This window comes from Martes martes, assembly GCF_963455335.1.
Source record: "Martes martes genome assembly, chromosome: 8".
Taxonomy (NCBI): Eukaryota; Metazoa; Chordata; class Mammalia; order Carnivora; family Mustelidae; genus Martes; species Martes martes.
Window position 1 is genome coordinate 121,198,190 of NC_137895.1, and position 21,338 is coordinate 121,219,527.

The window sequence follows — 21,338 nt, forward strand, 5'->3', positions numbered from 1 at the left end:
CTAGACTTAAGTTTCTTCAGGTGTAGGTGTGTATCTTCATCGAACATTTCTCGGTGGGGAAGGAATTGCACAGGACAGCGCTAGACAGAACCTGATTCCACGGCCCAGGGTCCCCCAGTTTTTGGCTCTTGTGCTCAGGAGTGATTTGTCGGTGACCGCTTGTTCCCCAGACAGTGGAGGTCCACCAGAAAAACTGCGCCAATTCTTTTGGTTGCCAACTCTCCCCATTGCTTCTGGCGTCCCTGCTCCCACAGCTCTCCCCCCCACAGTTAGTTAGTAGCTTAAATGTCTATACCTGCTGCACCAGCAGGGATTCTGTTCTTGGCTGGTTGCCCCCTCCTTCCCCTGTCCTGACACAGACCAAGGATGGGCCCTCCTGGGTCTCGCCTGTTCCCACCTTGCAACGTCAGGAATGCCAAAGGCATGTCTGAGTAACTGACACGCAACTGGAAATATCTTGGTTCGGGTCCGTGCCAATGAAGAATTGTTTCAGTGACAGGAAATTAGAAAGAGAGTTGGTTAAGAAAGAGTGGAGCTCTTTTGCTAAGAAACATTTAGAAAGAGAAAAGAAGGTGGAGCCAAGCAGGGCCCAGCCCTGGAGCTATGTTTTCCTGGTGTCAGGAAGAGCCAGGAAGGGTAGCAGAGGAGCCAAAGGTGTGTGCGTTGGCCTGATGTCATGGTGGGCAGAACTGGGGCGTCATGGTCCCGAGAATGAATGAAGGATCTTGAGAAATAGCTGCTTAGCTTCAGTGAGTCAGTTAAAGGAAAGTTACCCAAGGCCTTTTCCATGTCAAGCATCCATATTTATTCTGCCTCTGGGACAAGGAGATTGAACGAGAGGAGTGAGAATCCACGGCCGTGAGTCATCGTCTCAGGGCCGAGCGCTGGAGGACCTGAAGCAGAAAAGAACAAGCTTCTTAGGACCCAGAGTAGCTACAGCACAGCCACCCAGAACCACAGGCAGCTTGTCGAGATGATGTGGAAAGAAAAACTGATGTTTCGAGTGGGCAAGAGGTTGTGAATAGAAATTAATCGTACAGAGCCCGTGATGGCCCAGTTTAGCTCTGTAACGATGTCCTTCCAAGACAGTCGCTGGACGTCACGTTCCAGTCGTCTCTTTGGCTGTGAATTCCCCTTTTATGGTGTTTTGAGAGCTTAATTCATTAAGTCCATCCGTTAAGGAGGGATTGCCGCACTGCATGTAAGTTACCTGGAATTTCTTTTTTGTCATGATAGCATCCTTTTGACCTTGTGTTCTCTGGGTGTGAGATTCTGTGCTTGAAACACAATTACAAATAATAAAGAGGGGGGCACCTGGGTGGCTCAGTTGGTTACGCATCTGTCTTTGGCTGGGGCCCTGATCAGGGATAGCCTGCGTCTCCCTCTGCCCCTTTCCCCCGCTCCTGCTCTCTCTCTCTTGAGCTCTCTTGCTCTCAAATGAATAAATTTTAAAAAAACTTCAATAAAAAATAATGAGAGCTGTTGAACTACTTACTGTACATTTAGATATATATTGCTAAAACATATGTGAGCATTTAAGAAGACCAAAAAAAAAAAAAAAAGTCTATCCTAAAGGTCCATCTCCTGGAAATAAAGCCTGTGTCCTTGAATGTCAGCAGAGTAAGGTGCTCTGTATGGCATGGATTTGAGGTCATGATTACACAGGCTTGAGAACCCTGATGTACTAACGTCTTTCTGTCACAGAAGGAAAACCAGCGTCTTTGGCAAGAATGCCAAGTTTAAAAACCATAGTTTTCCTTTGATAATTTAATCTCTATTTGTTTAAAGCAGCATTTGTATTTCACTGCTATTTGAAAATAAGCAGAAGCTACCTTTGCCAGAGCCAGATACATACTAGAAATGGCATCATCAGAGTGTCTCAAGAAGTGTATCGTGGATAGTAATGATAAGCATATATTAGATTATTAAATAATCTGGAAAAACATCTTTTAAGTATTTTCTTTTTATCATAAGTAGATGTTTTGTTAAACAAGTGACTTGTGTCAGTGTATATTACTTCCTTGTCTGTGGCTCGGGCATATGTACAATTGATGTTGGAAAAGTAGTCCCTGTAAGTGGAATCCATTTAAAAATATCTTGCAGTTAGGTTATATTCCTGCCCTTGAATTAAAAATAGTTTCCATACAACTTTGAAACATTAGAATTATATTTTTACAACTATATTATTTGTAAAGACTTTTAGGACTATTTGGGAAGCACTGGGTACTTTTGAAAGCTTCAGAGGTCGAAAATGGGAAAATTTCATAAAAGAAAAACAATTGAGAGTTTCAAAAATAAATAACTGACAGAATATCATAGCACTTGTTATGAACAGAGTTGTAGCTTCCCCAGATTCCTATGCTGATTGTATTTGGAGGGTCTGTATGGAGGCAACAAGGTTAAATGAGCTCATAAGACTGGGACTATTAATCCCTGTAGGACTGGTATCCTTGTAAGAGAGAGATACGAAGAATACGCATACTCAGTAAAATAGCCATGTGAGGGCATAGTGAGAAGATAGCTATCTGCAAACCAAGGAGAGAGGTCTCACCAGAAGCCCACCCTGCTAGCTCTATGATCATGAACTTCCAGCCTCCAGAGCTGTGAGAAAATAAATTTCTGTTGGGTAAACCACCCAATCTGTGATGTCATTATGGCAGTCGTAATAGACTAATACAGGCATATATATAATTGGGCTTGAAAACAGGCCTTTTTTAATTAATTTATTTTCTTGCTTTTAAAGTAAACATTCTTAGATACACAAATCATAAGTGGTCATGAGATCTGAGGAGATTTCATAAAGTAAGCACCCACGTAACTACCACCCAGATCAAGAAATCCGTACCCTCCGCACCCTAGGCTCCCTGTTTTGACCCTTCTCAATCATTTTTCTTCTCATGCCGTAAATTCTTTGGGCCTGTTTTAGAGTTTTGTGTAAATAGAATCATTTTATGCCTGAATTCTTTCTCTCAGCCTTACGACTGTTAGGTGTATGTACATGTGTGTATTGAGCTAACTGGTGTATCTTTTTTGCTGCACAGCATTCCATTATGTGAAGACACTGCAAATGTTTATCTCCCCTACTGTTGCTAGACGTTGGGTTCTCTCCAGCTGGGTTATTGAGAGTAATGCTGCATACATATTCTTGTATCTACCTTTGGTGTGCATTTCTGGTATGGTTTTATGCATTTTTGTTCCACAAATGGAGTGGAATGCTGGGTCCTACCTATGCATGTTTTTTTTTTTTTTTTCAAGATTTTATTTATTCATTTGACAGAGAGAGAGAGAGAGAGATCACAAGTAGGCAGAGAGGCAGGCAGAGAGAGATGGGGAAGCAGGCTCCCCACCTAGCAGAGAGCCCAATGCAGGGCTCGATCCCAGGACACTGAGATCATGACCTGAGCCAAAAGCAGAGGCTTAACCCACTGAGCCACCCAGGTGCCCCATCTATGCATGTTTAACTTAAGTAAACACTGCAGTCCAGTTTTTCCGAGTGGTTGAACCAGTACGCACTCCCACAAGCAGTGGGAACAGTCTCAACTGTTTTGCGTCTTCGCCAACACTTGGTATTGGCCGTGTTTCTCATTTCATTCATTCTTGTGACAGTGTAGTGGTAGCTCACTGTGGTATTAATATCCATTTCCCTGATAACTAAGTCACAATTTACCTGTGCCAGATTTTAGCCCTATGGCTATTTGATGAAAATTATAACCATTTGTTGGAATATGTTGAAACCTATCAGAACACATTAGAACATGATCACGAGGACTATGAGGTAAAGGGGTGAGAGGCATTTTTTGCAATGGTTTTGTTTTTTTTCCAAACTTTTTGTTGTGTATTGTTTAGCCGTCATTTGTTTGTGGTTTTCTAACTGAAGTTATTTTATAAGAATCATTAGTCTTAAGGAAAAGTCGCTTACCCATATGTTTCTGCTTCAGATCCTAAAGCAGGGTAACAGGTGCCGTGACAGAATTTTTGTAATCACAGGTCAAGATTCCATTTTGTTAGTTGATCACTTCACTGTAAGTTGATTAAGTAAATAGTCTTCTGGTCCTTCACAACATCAACCTATTTGATGTCATAATATTTCAAAGTGGGGATTGGAGAGAAAGGATGAGTACTTATCATTTACCTCAACACGGATGGAACTGGAGGGTGTTATGCTGGGCGAAATAAGTCAATCAGGAAAAGATAATTGTCATATGATTTCACTCATATGTGGAATATAAGTGCAGAGGATCATAGGGGAAGGGAGGGAATCCGAATGGGAAGTCATCAGAGAGGGAGGCAAGCTGTGAGAAACTCTTAACTAGGAAACAAACTGAGGGTTGCTGGAGGGGAGTTGGTTGGGGGATGGGTAATTTGGTGATGTGATGAGCACTGGGTGTTATATGCAACTGATGCATTATTGAACTCTACATCCAAAACTAATGACGTACTGTGTGTTGGCTAATTGAATTGAATTTTTTTTTTTTAAATGTGTATTGAAGGATGACTTCACACCTGAGTATGGTTAATTTCCCCCAGGACATTGGTTTTATGCTGGGGTTTGGGGAAGGGCCGGAGTCCTGATCCGTGCTGCAGTCTGGCCCTGTCCACAGGGGTGGTTGGCTAGGTGTGGTATATTATTGGTAGGGCTTTCCAGGGGTTCCAGGAAACAAGGTTGCTGTGGCTTCTACTCTATATAAGCTTGCTGTCAAGTGATGGCCTAGCTCACCTTATAAGCTACTTAAAAAAAAAAAAGATTTTATTTATTTATTTGACAGAGAGAGAGAGATCACAAGTAGGCAGAGAGGCAGGCAGAGAGAGAGGGGGAAGCAGGCTCCCTGCTGAGCAGAGAGCCTGATATAGGGCTCTATCCCAGGACCCTGAGATCGTGACCTGAGCCGAAGGCAGAGGCTTAACCAACTGAGCCACCCAGGGGCCCCGGCCTATCTTACCTTATACATGAGGCATTTCAAGGAAGAACTTGTCCCACCTAAGGTTTCCTAAAATCATTAATTGGAGGGAAAGTTAATCGTGGTGTTTTTTAAAGTCTTTTGCTTTATGTTGCAGCCAAAATGTTACCTGTATGCAATATATGTTTTGAGTATACTGAACTTAAAATTTCCATAGTTCTCCTTTATGTAAATTATGATGTGAGGAGACTTATTTAAAATGGTTTCTTTTCAAGAAGGAGGTTAGTGGTGAGGGATTATGGTTAAGGGACTGGACTCTGAAGCCAGGCCACTCAGTGAATTCCGGCTCGGACATTTACTAGTTAACCTTTGAGCAAGTAGCTTAATCTTTCTATTCCCCTGCATTTTTCTCTGGGGAATAGTGCCTACCTCCAAAGTTAGCTGAAAGGATTGCATGAGTTCAAACTTGTAAATCGCTTAGAGCTGTACCTGGCACCTAGGATGTACTATTGAAGAGTTTATTACTATCGCTTATGAATATCATTACCCATTGAGAACATTGTTTAAATCCTGACTAAGGGGCGCCTGGGTGGCTCAGTCAGTTAAGGGTCTGACTCTTGATTTCAGCTCAGGTCATCATCTCTGGGTCCCGAGATCGAGTCCCGTGTCAGGCTTGGAGCTCAGCGCAGAGTCTGCTTGAGATTCTCTCTCTCCCTCTTCCTCTGTCCCTCCCCCTCTCTCCATCTTTCTCAAAAACAGAACAAAACAAAACCAGAATAAGAGGTAGGCCACGGCAGGGGAAATAATAAGAGTTAACTCTTATTTGAGTGTTTACTGTATATTCTGTCTGCATCTCCATTTTACAGATAAGAACATTGAGGCACAGAGAGGTCAAGTAACTTGTCTACAGTCACCTTGCAAGTAGGGTCGGAGTCGGAGTTTGAATCCAGGTGGCTGACCCCAGATTCTTGCTTTTGTTGGGTATGCTACATCTCCTTGTAACAGAAGCTGTGAATACATAAAATCACCAATGAGTGTATCATTCATTCAGCTGAGGAAGACATGTAGAAAGATTTCTACCCATGTTTTTAGAATGAACACATACAAAGTTAGTCTTCTTTCAACTTCCTTCCCCATAGGAAGGTGAGGATGTCTTCGGCATTGTCAGCATCCCCTGGGCATCACGATTTAAAAAACTGAAACAACAAACCAGTATTATTCCATTCCCGTTTCATAAAAAAATTATTCCGAGTCCCAGTTGGTACCACCATTCAGCCCACTCTGTGCCCCGTATCAGTAATGACAAGTGGAGAAGTAGCAATGGAAATGTCTGTTTTCCCTTTCCTCCCACAGAAGTCACAGGAACACGCCCTTCTCAGAATCCTGAAAGTCGTGTTTTTCTTTTTCTTCTTTTTAATGAACTTGGGTGTGGACTCAGGTCCACATGCAGCAACACGCTGGTCCATTTGAGGTCTAGCTGAGGCTGATGCAGTCCATGAATCATCCTGATTGTGAATTTGGGTAACATTAGGTGCATATACAGCACTTGGTATACAGTCGGCCTGTTAGAAATGTTTGGTCTGTTTTTTGGGTCTGTTGCTTCATAAACAGGCATTTTAGTTTTAATGTAGCCAGAAGCAGAAAGTGTTCAACATGACTTCTAGGCACCCTAAAGAATTAACGAAGATGATTGTTCAAATTATTTCTGTACCAAACAGTGTTTAATCCACAAAGCCGTGGTTATCTGGAATTTATTAAGATAATTAAGACAACCGAAGTTGTCTTCAGCTCGGGGAAAAACACTTTGTCCTCTGGCTCTGTGTTGCGAACAGATACGTCGATCAAAGAACTTCATTTATCATCGTAATAAGGCTGGAAAAGCTGCCATTCTTAAAGTTTTTTTGCATGTAGTGCCTTGCATTAAGTTATAGCCTATGAGAATGATTCAGTTTTCTGTTAATGTAGCTCTTCCTTCCCAACTTCATCACAGAAAGAAACAAAGAAACAAAGAAACAAAGGAAGATCGATGATCCCTGAGGTCTGTCGTTGAAAGAGGAGGAAAGGAGAAGACCTAGTAGTTTATTTTAGCACGAGAACCTGGGCGAGTAAATTAATTTACTGGAAGAAAAATAGGTGGAAAGGAGTAACAAGGCTTGCCTGGCATTGAAGGATAGAACATTTGTGCTGTTCTTTTCAAGAGATTGTGCAAGAACTGCTAACTGTATAAATTCCTTGATACTGCCAAGGTCTGGGGAAACTATGTACATCAAAGTCAAGACAGCTCATGGGGGGCAGAGAGGATAGTGTTACTAACTGCTTCTCAACCCACTCAGCTCTACGCTGTTGTCTCTCATTTCTGCTTTTTTCCTTTCTTTCTTTTTTTTTTTCTCCTTCATTTTCTTAAAGACATGTGTTCTCCCTGGCTACATTTATGTACCTGGCAGTATTCCTAAGATGAACACCAAATGCTGAGCGGATGCCTGGCAGTTTGCTTTATTTGGACGAGTCCCCGGCATGGCAGCTTTCATTCAGAGTACACCGTCCTCCGAGCTCTGCTGTATGCTCTGCCCCGGACGGCGGGGGCTGGCAAACGGTTTCCACTGATAACTTTCCCAGGTCGCCTTGTGGCGCCAACGGGTGTCTCTCGGGCAGAGACTTCAGCCCTAGAAATGAACAACTCTTTTTGGAATTTTCGAGGGCCATGACTCCTTGGGGCTCACAGGGAGAACGCTGCAACGATCTGGGATCGTGCTCGCCGACATATGTTGTGGTTGTAACGAAATAATCCTGTAGCTTCTAAGAGCTTCCAGAATACAAATCAGGATGACAAAATGGAATGAACCAAATATTTAACAGAAGGTTGCATGACACTTTCAGAACATGGTATTCTAAACAAATTCCATCCTCTTCCAGTACCATGTTCTCGGTGCTGCTTTTTTGGACCTTTTATTAGTTCAGATTAGCTTTAAATACGAATGATTAATCACAGAGACACACAGTCTATTTTTTAGTTTTGTTTTGCAAAGACAGATTAAATTGTGATAATGATTACAGACTCCAGGCCTGCGTAGACTGATATGTTTAAGGTTGGATAAATCTTTCAGCCCTTAAATACTGGCTTGTTGCCTTGTTATGCTGTATTCGTCACAAACACAACTATAAATAATAATGTGGTAGATTTATGGCCACTGTGATTTCCTGTAAATGGCTTTCTATCTTATTAGGCATTCACCTAGGTTTTGTGAATGGCAGAATCTGTTCTGAAACGTCTTAAGAACTCTTCTTAAATATATCAGTAGAAAAATATTGAGCTTTTCAGTAAAGAATTCCCTTGTTCTTTCTGTAGTATAAATCTCCTTACTGCCATAAATGTTTTACTTTCTTCTTTTAGGAGACATACATATTTTAGAAAGTTCTAAAACAAAATTTAGATATTTTGTACTTCATATAATTAGCTTTAAAATGTCTTTTTTCACATAGTTTTTGTGGGAGAACAAGGGCATGATTAGATATGGAATCTGCCTCATTCTCAGACTGTTATCCTGTATTTAGAATACCTGCTCTATGAATGAGGTTCAATTAAGATCTCTCATTATTAAAACAGTTTTGCAGCTCAAGGCATTTCTATCTTTGCATGTCTTTTTCCGCCATTGTTACAAACATATAATTTGAAAACCTAGAATTATTTCTGCAGGTGTTTTGAATTTCATTGACTTTCAGATGTTTCAAATTACAATATACTTTCCACTTATACCCTATTTTTGTTCGTCTTCTGCTTGGTCCATCTGTGCATTCTTAAAAGTCATAGACCAAAGTCACCTCACAAGACTGAGAAATTACAAGTGATCCGATATGGAGTAACTGGTATAATTAAGTAAATGGAGTTTCTTCATAGCTGGTGTAAACTAACTAATGGAGTTTCATTAAATACTGAATTTACAAAAAGTGTGTGTTTCAGTTGACCCCTAAACTTTGAGAAGTACCACTGAAGATCATTCACTTAGCTTAAGGTTAATTGTTCATGTGTCTTAGGTCTTCACAGGCATCGTACCCAAGATAGTAAGTAATCTAGTCCAACCAAGGAATTGTCTTTTATAAATGGAAATATTGTCAACTTCTCTCCCTATCGATTTGTTTCTGGAATTCTTCATGTCTCATGATTATCAGATGCCAAGGAAGTCCTTTTTGAGGTTTTGGATTATGTCTCAAAAATATTTGCTACGGTTCAGCTCAACAAGCAAGTATTCCAATTCTATCTCATCATTATTCCACATTCGTGACCAAGCGAGTGTGTTTATTACAAAGACCCGAGGTGGAGAAAAGTAACCCAGCCCCCGCCTGTTCCTCGATCTTACCATGCTTCCTTTCATCATCTGCTTATTTGAAAGTCTGATCATAAAGGAGGGGAAAAAACAGGAAAATGGTCACAGGAGGCGGGGAGAAACTTCCCATGGATGCATAATTAGCAAAATGTAGTTGAAGACCATCAGGAATTCCCTGTTCCCTGCCACTGTGCCACGTTCTGTGCCATCCATCCAAAACTATGACCAAGTTTTAAAGAGTTATCTTGGATCAGGGCCTCACATCTCCCTTCATGATTTCCTTATGTCTTTGATGTCTGTAGAAACGTTCCAGTACCCATCCCTTCTTTACTTTATGCCTGGTGGCAAGAAGCCCAGGGGACTGCTTTGGACTAGGTTTGGGCTTCTGACAAGGACACGTTCCCTGAACGCTGCTTTCTCTTCTCCATCCTGTCTGAGAGTCTGGATGTTATGACCTCACCAGTTTTTCTTTCCTGGAAGTAATATTTTCTTTCAGCCAGGGGTCTTCTCTTTCACAGAGGTGGAACCTGGAAGGTTTACTCCCCTGTAGAGGCCTCACTCTCACGGAAGGATGTGTGAGTTCTCCTCGATCAGGGTGCTGTATCTGCAGGCTGGAAATGGCCAACTACCTTTAAAAAAGAACCCAGCCACTGCCTCCCCCCAGCCAAAACAAGCTGACTGTTCATTTGAAAGAAAAGTAGCTCAGATGGTGTATCCCTTTGCTAGAGTTTGAACCACAAACTGGTGGCTTCAACAACAGAAGTTCATTGTCTCAGGGTCCTGGAGGTGAAAATTACGAAATGGGGGTGTTGGAGAGGTGGCATCGTTCAGAGGCTGTGAAGGGAGCGTCTGTTCCAGGCCCCTCTCCGGACGTGTAGGTAACTCTCTTTATGTTCACGTGGTGGGTTTCTCCCTCCTGTGGGTCTGTCTCCACATTTCCCCTTTTATAAGCACATCAGTCATGTTGGATTAGGGTTCATCTTAATGACTTCATTTTATCCTAATTACCTCTATAAAGGCCCGATCTCCAAATAAAGTCACATCCTGAGCTACGGGGGTTAAGAATTGGGGAGGGGGTTACGATTCAACCCATAGTAGATGGTGACTCTGTTATAATTAGCTTCATAAGTAAATTTTTTGTTTTCTTACAGCTCAAGTGTTTTAATATGAAGATAGATTTACACTAAAAAGCCAGCATATATCAGAAAAGCATCTTCTGCTAGACTATTAAAGGAGTGAAAAGGTGCATTTCCCCCATATGTGTTGACATGATGCATATATGGTCCTGTGGGTGAAGTAATACATGAAAATTTTATTATTTTTATAATCAATTTAATAAATTCAACTAATATTTTAATTATAAACTCACTTCAACTTTCTTCATCATACGAATTTTCATTTAGATTACTTCATTTCTTCCAGAGTAGAAAAACCTCTTCCTAAGGCCTTGATAACTTGCACCTAAGCACATATCAGGGATTTATAAAATGTTCAAAAGGTTTGGGGCTTTTAGAGATTAAATTCATTAGTATAACCCAGAATCTGGTTCACTCTTCAGTATAATTTGTCTGATGGGCAAAAAAAATATGAACTATTGCATATCTACAGTAGAAAGAGTCTTTGCTCTTAGCTTCATGACACCTGTCAACACACACACCCATACACACACACACAAACATTTATGTGTACATCTGTGCATGAGTCTGTATTTGTGACTTGTAGGTTTTCCTTGTACCCTTTTCCCTCTCAGATTTAAAAACAGCGCTTTGTTTTAAAAAGTAATTAATTAGGGGCGCCTGGGTGGCTCAGTGGGTTAAAGCCTCTGCCTTCGGCTCAGGTCATGATCCCAGGGTCCTGGGATCAAGCCCCGCATCGGGCTCTCTGCTCAGCGGGGAGCCTGCTTCCTCCTCTCTCTCTGCCTGCCTCTCTGTGATCTCCATCTGTCAAATAAATAAATAAAATCTTTAAAAAAAAAAAAAAAGTAATTAATTATATGGCCTAAGTTAGTATCCTTCATATGTATCAAGATTTGAGCTATCTAAAAATCATTTCTATACTTGCATTTCTTACAGTGAATTATTAACTCTGTTGAGTTCTAGCGGTTATGACTTCAAGCTTATAGACATTTAAGACCAAGAAGAATGAGGAATTAAGTTCCTCACTTAATCTTTCTCTCAGACAATTATAAAGAGAGCTGTGGCAATGAGAAAAACCACATGGTGGGTCATGCTCAGTTATGTATTAGCTACTTGGGGGCGATCAAAGATCATATGTCGTCTCTTGCTGTTTTATGTGATGATGCTTACTGGTTCACCAAGGTGAGGAACATGCTGAAGAACATTATTTACTCTTTTCAAGGTCTTTTTTCAAGTGATTTTCCTTTGCTAAGCAGAATGCATTTCAGGGATCCAGTCTAGAAATCTCTATTAAAAAATTCATAATCAAGTGTGTTGTTAATTGTCAGAGCACTGGGCATGTGCATTTTGGAAATAGTTCCCAAGGGATTTTAATGTTTGCTCATGATTAAGCACTATTACCTGGAAGGAATCAAAGGGTGACACAGGGTCATAAAAAAATTCAGTCTGAAGCAGCCACCAGGAAAGTAGTAAATCAATGTGTGACTTACTGACATATCCACAGCCATTCGTGAACTTAGAGGAAGATTGTATTGTAGTAGAGGGGCAAAACAGAGGCTTGCATGAGCCTTGGGGAAATGGTGTTTTATTCTGAACAGTAAGAAGAGAAAGTATTTGAACATTTATTCCAAGAATAATTTTATATCCAAATTTACCATTTTAATTTAAAAATTAAGTTCTAAATAAAACATTTAAATCAATATTTAAAATTAAATTAAGGCTAATTTAAAATTTAAAGTGTTTAGCACACAGTATGTTTGGGGGTGGTAGGGACCCATGTTTGTGGAATCTGGATGTATGGAGAGTTGAATGGGGGATGAGCTTGGGGGTGTTGGAGGGCACCAATCACTTCCATGCTGTGAGTTATGCTGCAGCATCTGGGGTAAGAAAAGTTTTGAAAGGATGCATTGATGGGATCAGCTCATTGGAAACCAATTGCTGTCAAAGAACAGAACTGAATAAAAACGGTAGTAATAGCTAACTTTAACTGAATGCTGATGGTGTACCAGCCACTCTGCTAAACACGCTGTTGAATCATGAGCGCAACTCACTGAGTGGGTGAGGTGGTTGCTGAGATGGGTGCTGCCAGCATTCCCATTTAACAGGTGACGAATTGAGGCCTTAGTTAGGTTAATTAATTTGCCCAAGTTTATACACTTACAAGCACATAGTAATTATTAGATCAAATTGGGGTACTCTTGGGAATGTTTAGTCTTTCCTTGGATGGTGAGAGACTTCGGATCATACCGATGCTCAACATCCGGGAGAGAGTAGCATGGTAGTTCTGGGTCATCAGGCCAGAGCCAGCCCGGGGTCCAGCCACCTGAGCCACGACTCTGCCAAGAGCAGGGCAACCCATTTGGTTCCAAGAGCCGAGCTGGCTTCAAGCAGACCTCCAGCTCCATCAAGGAATCAGGAGGGTCACTTTTTCAGTATTGAGTATATGCGAAGGAAGAGATGCCAGGTTCATCATACCATTCTTTCAATTTTTCTATAGTTTTGAACAATTTCAAAATAGTCTGGGGCAGAGGGAAGCGGTGGGATGGGAGGGAGAGGGCAAGAGTGCTGAGTGAGCTAAAAGTAGATGCCCTGGGAGAGCCCAGGACCCCAGGCTGGGGTGGGAAAGCTGCGTCCGCTGAACAGAAGCACATAGAGGAGAAGTGATTTCTCTCTTAGAGATTCCCTCCACGGCGCCCTGCCTGCCTGTCTTCTTCTTCAGAAGGTGTCTCTGGGGCCAAAGTGCCTCATAAAACAGCTGGGAGACAGAGGTTGATGTGCTCTACTGGCAACTTTATTCCAGAATTTGGCATTAAAAAACTATTTTAAGACTTTCTCTTTCTCTCTCTCTCTCTCTCTCTTTAAGGACCTTTTTAACAAATAAAATAAAACCATGGACAAATACAATAGCAATAGGTTTTCCTCACACATGTCAAGTTGAAAAAGGTTAGAGGGTTTATAGCCCCAAACAGCTGCTTATCTTAATATCCTATCGTGGCTCTTTCGGTGAATTTGCGCAAACCCCTTTGGACCAGGGGTGCTGACTAATAGCCATTTTCCCCTGAGTGGGAGTAGTCATTAGTGGTCATATAAGTTGAAAATCAGCCATTCTCTTTCTGCCTCAGGCCATTTGTTTGTGGGAGAGCAGTTGTTTGAGAAAATTAGGTTATTTGGTTACCAAGAGACACTGCCCTTTACCCTAATTACGCTCTCTTGGAAGAAGAATTGCTCAGTATTTGTTAGACAACTCTGCGTGCTAATGGTCTTTGGGGAGATGTTTACAGTCTTCCTATAAAACAGATCAAAACAGTTTTGCTTTTGTTTTCCATGGTTTCTCCCTATTGAAGTTTATAGGCAAAGCATCGGTGTCCTGAAGATGTGATAAGTACTATGAATGTAAAATACTGTGTTTTAATGATTAAAAAAAAAGATTTCATGGAGCCAGATTTTCAAACACAGTTGTTTCAGGACAGGACCGAGTATCAGGGTTTAGTCTTATTTATTCCAAGCAGAGAAGTGACTCTGGATTCGGGACTTGAAGGTATCCACACTTTATTGTGAAACAGTGTCTCAGTGTGTGTTTGTGTCACTGTGAAAAGTGCCCTGGAAACAGGCTGAGTGTGCTTCTACTTTCTGACTCTGCTAGACTTTATTTGTACTATGCTCTCGTTACTGGTCCTCATTTACTCATGTATGTATCCATTCATTTATTTGGTTTTTTTCACAACCCATGTGGAGTGTCTTTGCCAGGCACTGGGCCAGACAGAAAATAAAATAACCAAGTTCTTTCCAATTATAAAATAAGTAAGTCCTAGGGATATACCGTACAGCCTCGTGACTGTAGTTAATAATACAGTATCATGTGTTTGAAAGTTGCCAGGAGAGTAAACATCCTCATGGGGGAGGGAATCTAGCTTTGTGTGATGATGGATGTTAATTAACTCAGTGTATCGTGGTGAGCTTTGATACGTACATCAAATCATTATGTCGTACACCTAAACCTGAAACAGTGTTAACTGTCCATTATATATCAATAAAAAATAGCAAGGTTTCTCGATTAAAATATTAAAGTGTTAAATGTATTAGCGCTTTAAAGCCCATCATAACGAATTCTGTAACAGAGATGAGTTAAAAATGTGGCCGATAACACAGGGAAGGGACCGATTAATTCTCCCAGGGGAAAATGAAGAGAATGTCACCAGGAGGTCCCATTTGAGCTGGATATTGAAGGGTGAGGTGAAATGTCCTAGGAGAAGAATCTGGAAAGGATGATGGCAGGCTGAAAGAGCTCATCCTGTGCCAAGGCAGGAAGAGAGGAAGAAAATGGCATGTTCCATCTGGTAGGGCTGGTGGCTGGATGGGTGGGAGAGGAGGCCACGTGAGTATGGGTGTCTGCAACATGGAGAACACCGGCACATAGGACACCGTGCTGACCATGTCTACAGCAGGGGAGATGTTTACCTCGCTCTCCAACACCTTATTCACACGTATCGGTCTGAATGAACTGCTCAGAACCTACTTGGTCTCAACGAACACCATAGAAGGGTTTACTCTCATGGCTGGCTGTTAGCATGGGGCGTTTTAAAGGGCAGTATATTTATTAACAACAGCCATAGGTCTTCTTCCTGCCCTTTAAACTGACGTTAGGTTGATCATAGTTTATATTTCTGTGGTTCAAGGACTTGGAGGTTTCTGGGTCAGACATATTATATTTTATTTTAGGTTTCAGAGCAAAAGGAGTCTACTGAGAAAGTTATGTAATTTAAAATGCAAGCTTTAAATAGCAAGCTTTAAATATAAATTGATCCTATATCCGCAATAGGTATGACTATATAGGTACACATATATGTGTAAATGTATGCACATTTCTTTTGACAAATTATTTTAGGGATTACATGATTAATGTAACCTACTGTTGTTATGAAGGTCGTAAGTATTTCCATTATGAGTTAACAGTGACAAATCTTAACAATTTTAATTCAGTTTAAATCTGAATTAATTGGTACCACATGCATTTAGGAGTTCCTTTGTTTTTATTTTTATTTTTTATTTTTTGAGAGAGAGAGAGCACGCACACAAGTTGGGGGGGAGGAACAGAAGGAGAGAGAATTTTAGCTCCACACTCAGAATGGGGACCCAACACAGGGCTTGATCTCACGACCCTGAGATCATGACCTGAGCCAAAATCAAGAGTCAGACACTTAACTGACCAAGCCCCCCCAGGAGTACCCCGCCAGAAGTTCCTTTGTTTTAATCTCCAAACTTAAAAATCTTCCTGGATATATGCTTGAGAGATTATAAACACTTTATTATCTGGGAGCTAGTTTATCTGTGCACTAATTCTTTTGGTTTATGAGGTGTAGTTCGGGCTGACGAAGGAAGGAAAGGTGTTGAGGGCCCTCAGATCTCTCCAGAGTAGGGGAGAGGAAAGAAATGAGAACAGGGCTTGGGAAGTCCTTTGAGGTCTCTAAAATTTTCAGATCCCAATTCTCCCCATTTTCCCTTCCCAATTACTGAGAATGAAACTGGAGAGTCTCCAGAGCCTGCAGCCACCAATCCACCCTCCTGACTAGGTCACCCCCACCCTGTTCGTAAAGGTCAAGTTGTTCAGAATAGTGCTCAACTTCTTAAAGGAAAATTGGTACAGGTTAGGTGGGGGCGCTGCAGAGGGTGAGGGGGGAACACAGCCATCATTTTCCTTCTCACTAGGCTACTCAACCCCCGAGCTCATCCCAGAGATGCTTGAGCTGTGGAAAATAGTAGTTCTTTTGTTTGAGGCTCTGCTACTCATACCTGTGTGACCTGGTAAAGTTACATGTACCCTCAGCTCCTCTGGAAAGTAAGGATAATGGAGGGATGGCTGCCGGGGGGAGCACCTCAGCTTGCTCCAAATCTCCATCATCCCAAATCTACGATCCAGGGGGAAAGAGCACATTCCCTAGGTGAGTGTGCCTTATCGGAGTAAAAGCATTTCCAACCCAAAGGGGTTTAGAGGTAAAATCTAGAGGTAAAGTTCCCTGCATGTGAGTGGCAGGTGGCCTGGGGAAACTTGCTGAGAAGATAGATTTGTTTGCTTTTACTCATTGTGATTCCTCCACATCTAAAAGATAACCAGGCAGACGCTTCACGTTCCGGGCAGTTGGACTGTCGTTGTTGCTGTTGCTTGTTTAGATTTGTTTTTTGCTTCTTTTGCAAAGGAGAGCTGGGGAGGCTGTTGGTCGAGGCTGAAGGGTACTGCTGCGGAGTAAGTGAGTTACGAGAAGAATCCTTAATCAACAGATAATTAACTTATTCCCACCCCCACCCCCCAAAAATTGATTTTGAGCAATGTGTCTTACACAAAAGGAACTTCATTCAGCAAAAATGTGATTTCTTGGTATCTCAGTCTAAATTTGAGTCCATTTCACCCACCTCTTTTTTTTTTCTTTTTCTTTTTTTGGTTTGTTTCCTGAAGCTATATTTAGAATACATCAATCACTTTATACTGCCTTTTTTTTTTTTTCTTTCTCTGACCTCAGGAGCTTAGAGATCCATTTTGTCTGCTTAGTTTTTCGACTTCACTCAAACATTGGAATACAACCTCTGGGCTCTCTTTCACCAGAGCGTGTGCTAGTGCTCTGTGACTGTGGGAGATTGGCCTAGGTGACTTCATGGACAATTAGCTAGACTATAGAAATCCATTTTGGAAAGCAGACGTGTTTTATTTTCCCCAGATAGAAGCTTCTGGTGAATGATTTACATAAACCAATGATGTTAATTTGGTTGAGGCTTGTGTTTCCCTGCAAAGACCTTATGAAATGCGCTTGATCTGGAGACCCCTTTCTTTTCTACACTCTCTTCACAGCCCAGAAATTTGAAAAACAACGATTTTCTTCTATTTAGTTCATTCACAGTCTCCATCTTCACTATACCTAGTAACTGGTGACTAGGTACCAGACTAGCTTGAATAACACGATTATAGTAATCATTAGCTACAATAGCATAGAGTTTCAAAGAGAATTAGTGGTGATACTACTGTTGCCTTTGTGGCAATTTAAAAGAAAACAATTCTACCAGTTTATTGTATCTAACATGTATTAGAAGAAGAAATAGGTTTGATTTAAAGACAGTGAGGAGTGGATAGCGGGATGGTGTGTTGGTCCAGCTAGAAAAGTCTTGTCTGCAATGAGTGGTTCTTTTGTTCAGGACATCTCCATGTTTACTAGGTGGTTCCACTTAGAATATTTGCTACTTTCATTGTTTGTGTGTAAAAGAGGTTTTTTTTTTATCATAAGATTAATATATGCTCACTTAAAGATTGCTCATGATTCCTCTACCCAGGTCTGTTTACCTTGTAAAGTACATGTTTTATGCTTAAAATAGGTTTTTATGTTTAAAATTGATATTTTTCTGATCATAAAGTTAATATATGCTCTCTTAAAGATTAGCTCATGGTTCCTCTACCCAGATCTATTTACATTTTGAAGTACAGTGTAGAGAATGAAGATAAAAGCACAGTTGTATGGTAAATATTCTGTCCTCTGAATAAAGTCCTCTGATTGAGTGCAACTTGGGAGTATTTTGCTCAATTTTAGGTTTTTGCCCAGATGTTTATGTAATGGAAGGTGGCTACTTTATACCATATTTGTACTAGGTAGGATAGATCAACTTTTTTATTAGAAAATTCTATTTGGTGATGGTATTTGCCTCCCTGCTGATCACTTACATTTATGGCATCCGTTTTTTCCCTTATTCACATCCTTCCTCCATTTTCCCTGTCCTGATCTGAAAAGCAACCATGACAAGAGGGAGCATCAGTTAGAATGGTCCATTGCAGGAGACTGCAAACGTGACTAAGGATGGTTTAGCAAAAAGGTAATTTGGGGGCCCACTTAACTGTGAAGCCCAGGTGTCAGTGACTGGAGTGGCTCTTGTGTCATTGGGCACTTGACTTCTTTCCATCTCTTGTCTCTCCTTTCCCCCATGTTTGCTTCATTCTCTGCTCTAGGTGGTAGCAAGATGGTTCGCAACGGCTTTGGGCCCACATCCTTCCAGTTGAGTTGTATTTCATTGACTCTGATTGAATGACTGTGTGGCCATGAGCTCATGACTCAAGTGATCCATTGACGGGCTGGACCTGAGTTATGTGCTCTCTCCGAAGGTGGTGGGAGAGTCAACTTGACATAAGGCCACGGACTACAAGAGAGAAAAGTGGTGACTTCCCGGAAGAAATATCAGAAGACTGTTTGTTACCAGGTAGAGGTGGTGGGACAGAGAATGAGGTCCACTTTAGGGAGTGAATGGAGACTGCTGACATGGGAATGTGTGTGTAAATATATCCATATAGGAATATGTGTTGATAGCCATATATGTGTTGCCTGTATATTTTTTAAATGATCAAATCGTAGTCTTTATGTGAAGGCACCCCAGGTTGGTGGTATAAAATTAGAATGTTTCAGTGTTGTATGTGTGTTATGTATGTTTTCTGAAAAAAATCCTTGTGGGGACAAGAGGACTAGCTAAATCTAATTATTATGGCCTTCAAAACATTTGAGCAACACCAGTGCACTAGAGGTAGAACAGAGAGTTAGACCAGTTTTAGAAACCAATAACTTAGGTTCTTTTTTTTTTTTTTTTCCACAGTGATTTTTATAAGCAGCCAATCATGTTCTAGACAATGTTTGTTTGTGGTTTTTTTTTTGTTTGTTTGTTTGTTTGGCTTGAACAGTTTTTACCAGGACACTGGATACCTTCAGGGAACTTAATAAGATGTTTGAGAATCTTAATAATTGGGGGAAATTAACATATTAAGATTTAGATTGTATTTTTCAAGTAATAATGATAACTTTTGCTTGGAATCTTTATTCAGTGGAAAGACTCATTTGCCCATTTGTAAGATGTTGGACACTGCCTATGTTCTATTGCCTACCACTGGCTTTGTCATTGAGAGTATGCTTGGCATACATCCTAACAAACGTGTTCTTGTTTTCAGACCCTTGTAGTGATAATCACCCTTTATGCTTAACAGAACAGGGCGTTTGGCAAATGGAATTGGGTAGACCTGTAATGGACATACAGTTTTGTCGTCTGCTGAGAATTTGGGTTCCTTCTGGCCAGTTTCACTCAGTTTCTCCTTGCAGGAAATTTAAGGGCCGGCCTTGAGAAACGGGATTGTGACAAGTTGGGATTTTTTGGTTGTGTCAGAATCTCATCTCAAACTTGCATTAGCAAAAGGGGATTGGATGCCCCCCATCGGTGTAAAAGGCATGGATGTTATTGGAGGTGACAAGATGCTGTGTCTCCCTGCGTTGGTGTTGGATTCTCTTTCAGGAGATAAGATTTCTCCAGGTAGGCAGGGACATGGCGGCTGGAAGATCCAGGCTCCCTTCCGGCCGACTTTGAGAACAGAGAATAAAAGGCTGCTTCTTTGCTTTTACTCTTTCTAATTCCAGTTCAGTGAACCTCCGAGTAGGACTCTTACTTGACCTGCTTAGTTCATGTACCATCTTTTGGACCAATCTCTGCGGACAAGGATGAAGTACTGTAAAGGACCAGCTTGGTCAGATGGGTGTGTGCAAGGGCAGGCAGATGGCGTGATTAGAGCAGAGGCCATGCAAGTCAACCACAGAAGGAGGGTGGGAGATGTAATCAGACAACGTTGAAAAGGATGCTGGGCAAACCAATTGCCCGAGGAAATACTGGACTTCCATTGTACGTGATGCTTATATGAGTGTCTCTTTGTCCCCTGCACAATGTACAGAAGGAAGCAGATTCTTCATAGGGATCATGGATCTTTTGTCATACCCTGTGTTCTTCTAATGAAGTAATGGTTCCTCCCGGGGACCCTCATGAAGGGGAGGCCAGGGTGGGAGGGGAGAAGAGCTACCAGCCTGGGGAATTACAAGAATGACATCTTGCAAGGTGGGGAGGGCTAGCACTTCCTTCTGAGTAGTTGATTGAAAACACTTTTACCTTAAATTTTCACTGTTCCCCTTCGGTTCCATTTGTATGATGCTTTCTCATTTTTCATTCCCCCCCCCCACATCATTTCTTTCCAACGATACAGTGTCTTCTGAGGGAATGCAAACAGAAGTTCACAGAAATTAAGCCCAAGGTCCCACAGCTAGGAGATAGCAGAGGTAGGATTTTAACCCTGGTCTCCTGTCCACACCGAGCTCTCCTTGTTATAACAATTGTATTCTGCTATTAGTGTCATCGGCATCTGCTGCTAAAAGCCTACAAATATTTTACTTTACCCTTAGTGTGTGTCTTACTTAACTGACAAGCATGAGACTGGTATGTCAATGTTGGCCATTCGTGATAGGATTGCCGAGTTCTGACAAGCCTAGACTCTGGAGGCAGACTGCCTGGGTTCAAGTCCGTACTCTCAAACTTCCCTAGCTGTCGGACTTTGGGCACATTACTTAACCTTTCTGAGTTTCAGTTTATCTTCAAATGGGGGAAAATAAGGTTTACCTTATAAAGCTATTGTGAGAAATGAAAAAAAAAAAGTGATGTAGATGAAGGAAAGATATTTCATCAAATCCTAAGGTTTATATTAGCACCCTACCTGGTACTTGGTAAACTTTATAAATATTGGCTCAAAGGGTATTCATAAAACATTCAGGCCAGTGGCTTTTTCTAGGACAGTGTTTATATCCTTACAGGAGACCCGCAGGTGAGAGATATATTTGTGATTGAAAGATTCTGAAACATATTAAGGAAGAGGTGCCTAGGAGCTATGAGCCATAGGAACGTTGAGTTTGGTTTTAACTTTTTTAGGGTGGGTTTAAGGTTCCTTACACTGTCGAGTTCATTGTTTAATAATTGTTTAATGTTTTCTGCCTTTACAGTTGGCGTTATATAATGAATAATGGGAGTAAAAGACTGTTGAATATCACATGTTTTCTTAACAGGGAAATTGAGGACATTGAATGTTTTGTTGATATTTAGAAGTTTGTATCCAGTGGTAGGGCTGTGCCTTGTTACATTTTTGTAGGTTTTGA

At 41.2% G+C, this 21,338-nt stretch overlaps 1 protein-coding gene across 1 annotated transcript in view; it reads left to right on the forward strand.

Annotated features, from left to right (window-relative positions):
* CACNB2 (calcium voltage-gated channel auxiliary subunit beta 2) overlaps positions 1–21,338 on the forward strand; it is a gene marked incomplete at its 5' end in the record, with an annotated part of 377,082 nt that overhangs the window by 9,641 nt on the left and 346,103 nt on the right. The gene's annotated exons all lie outside the window — the stretch shown is intronic.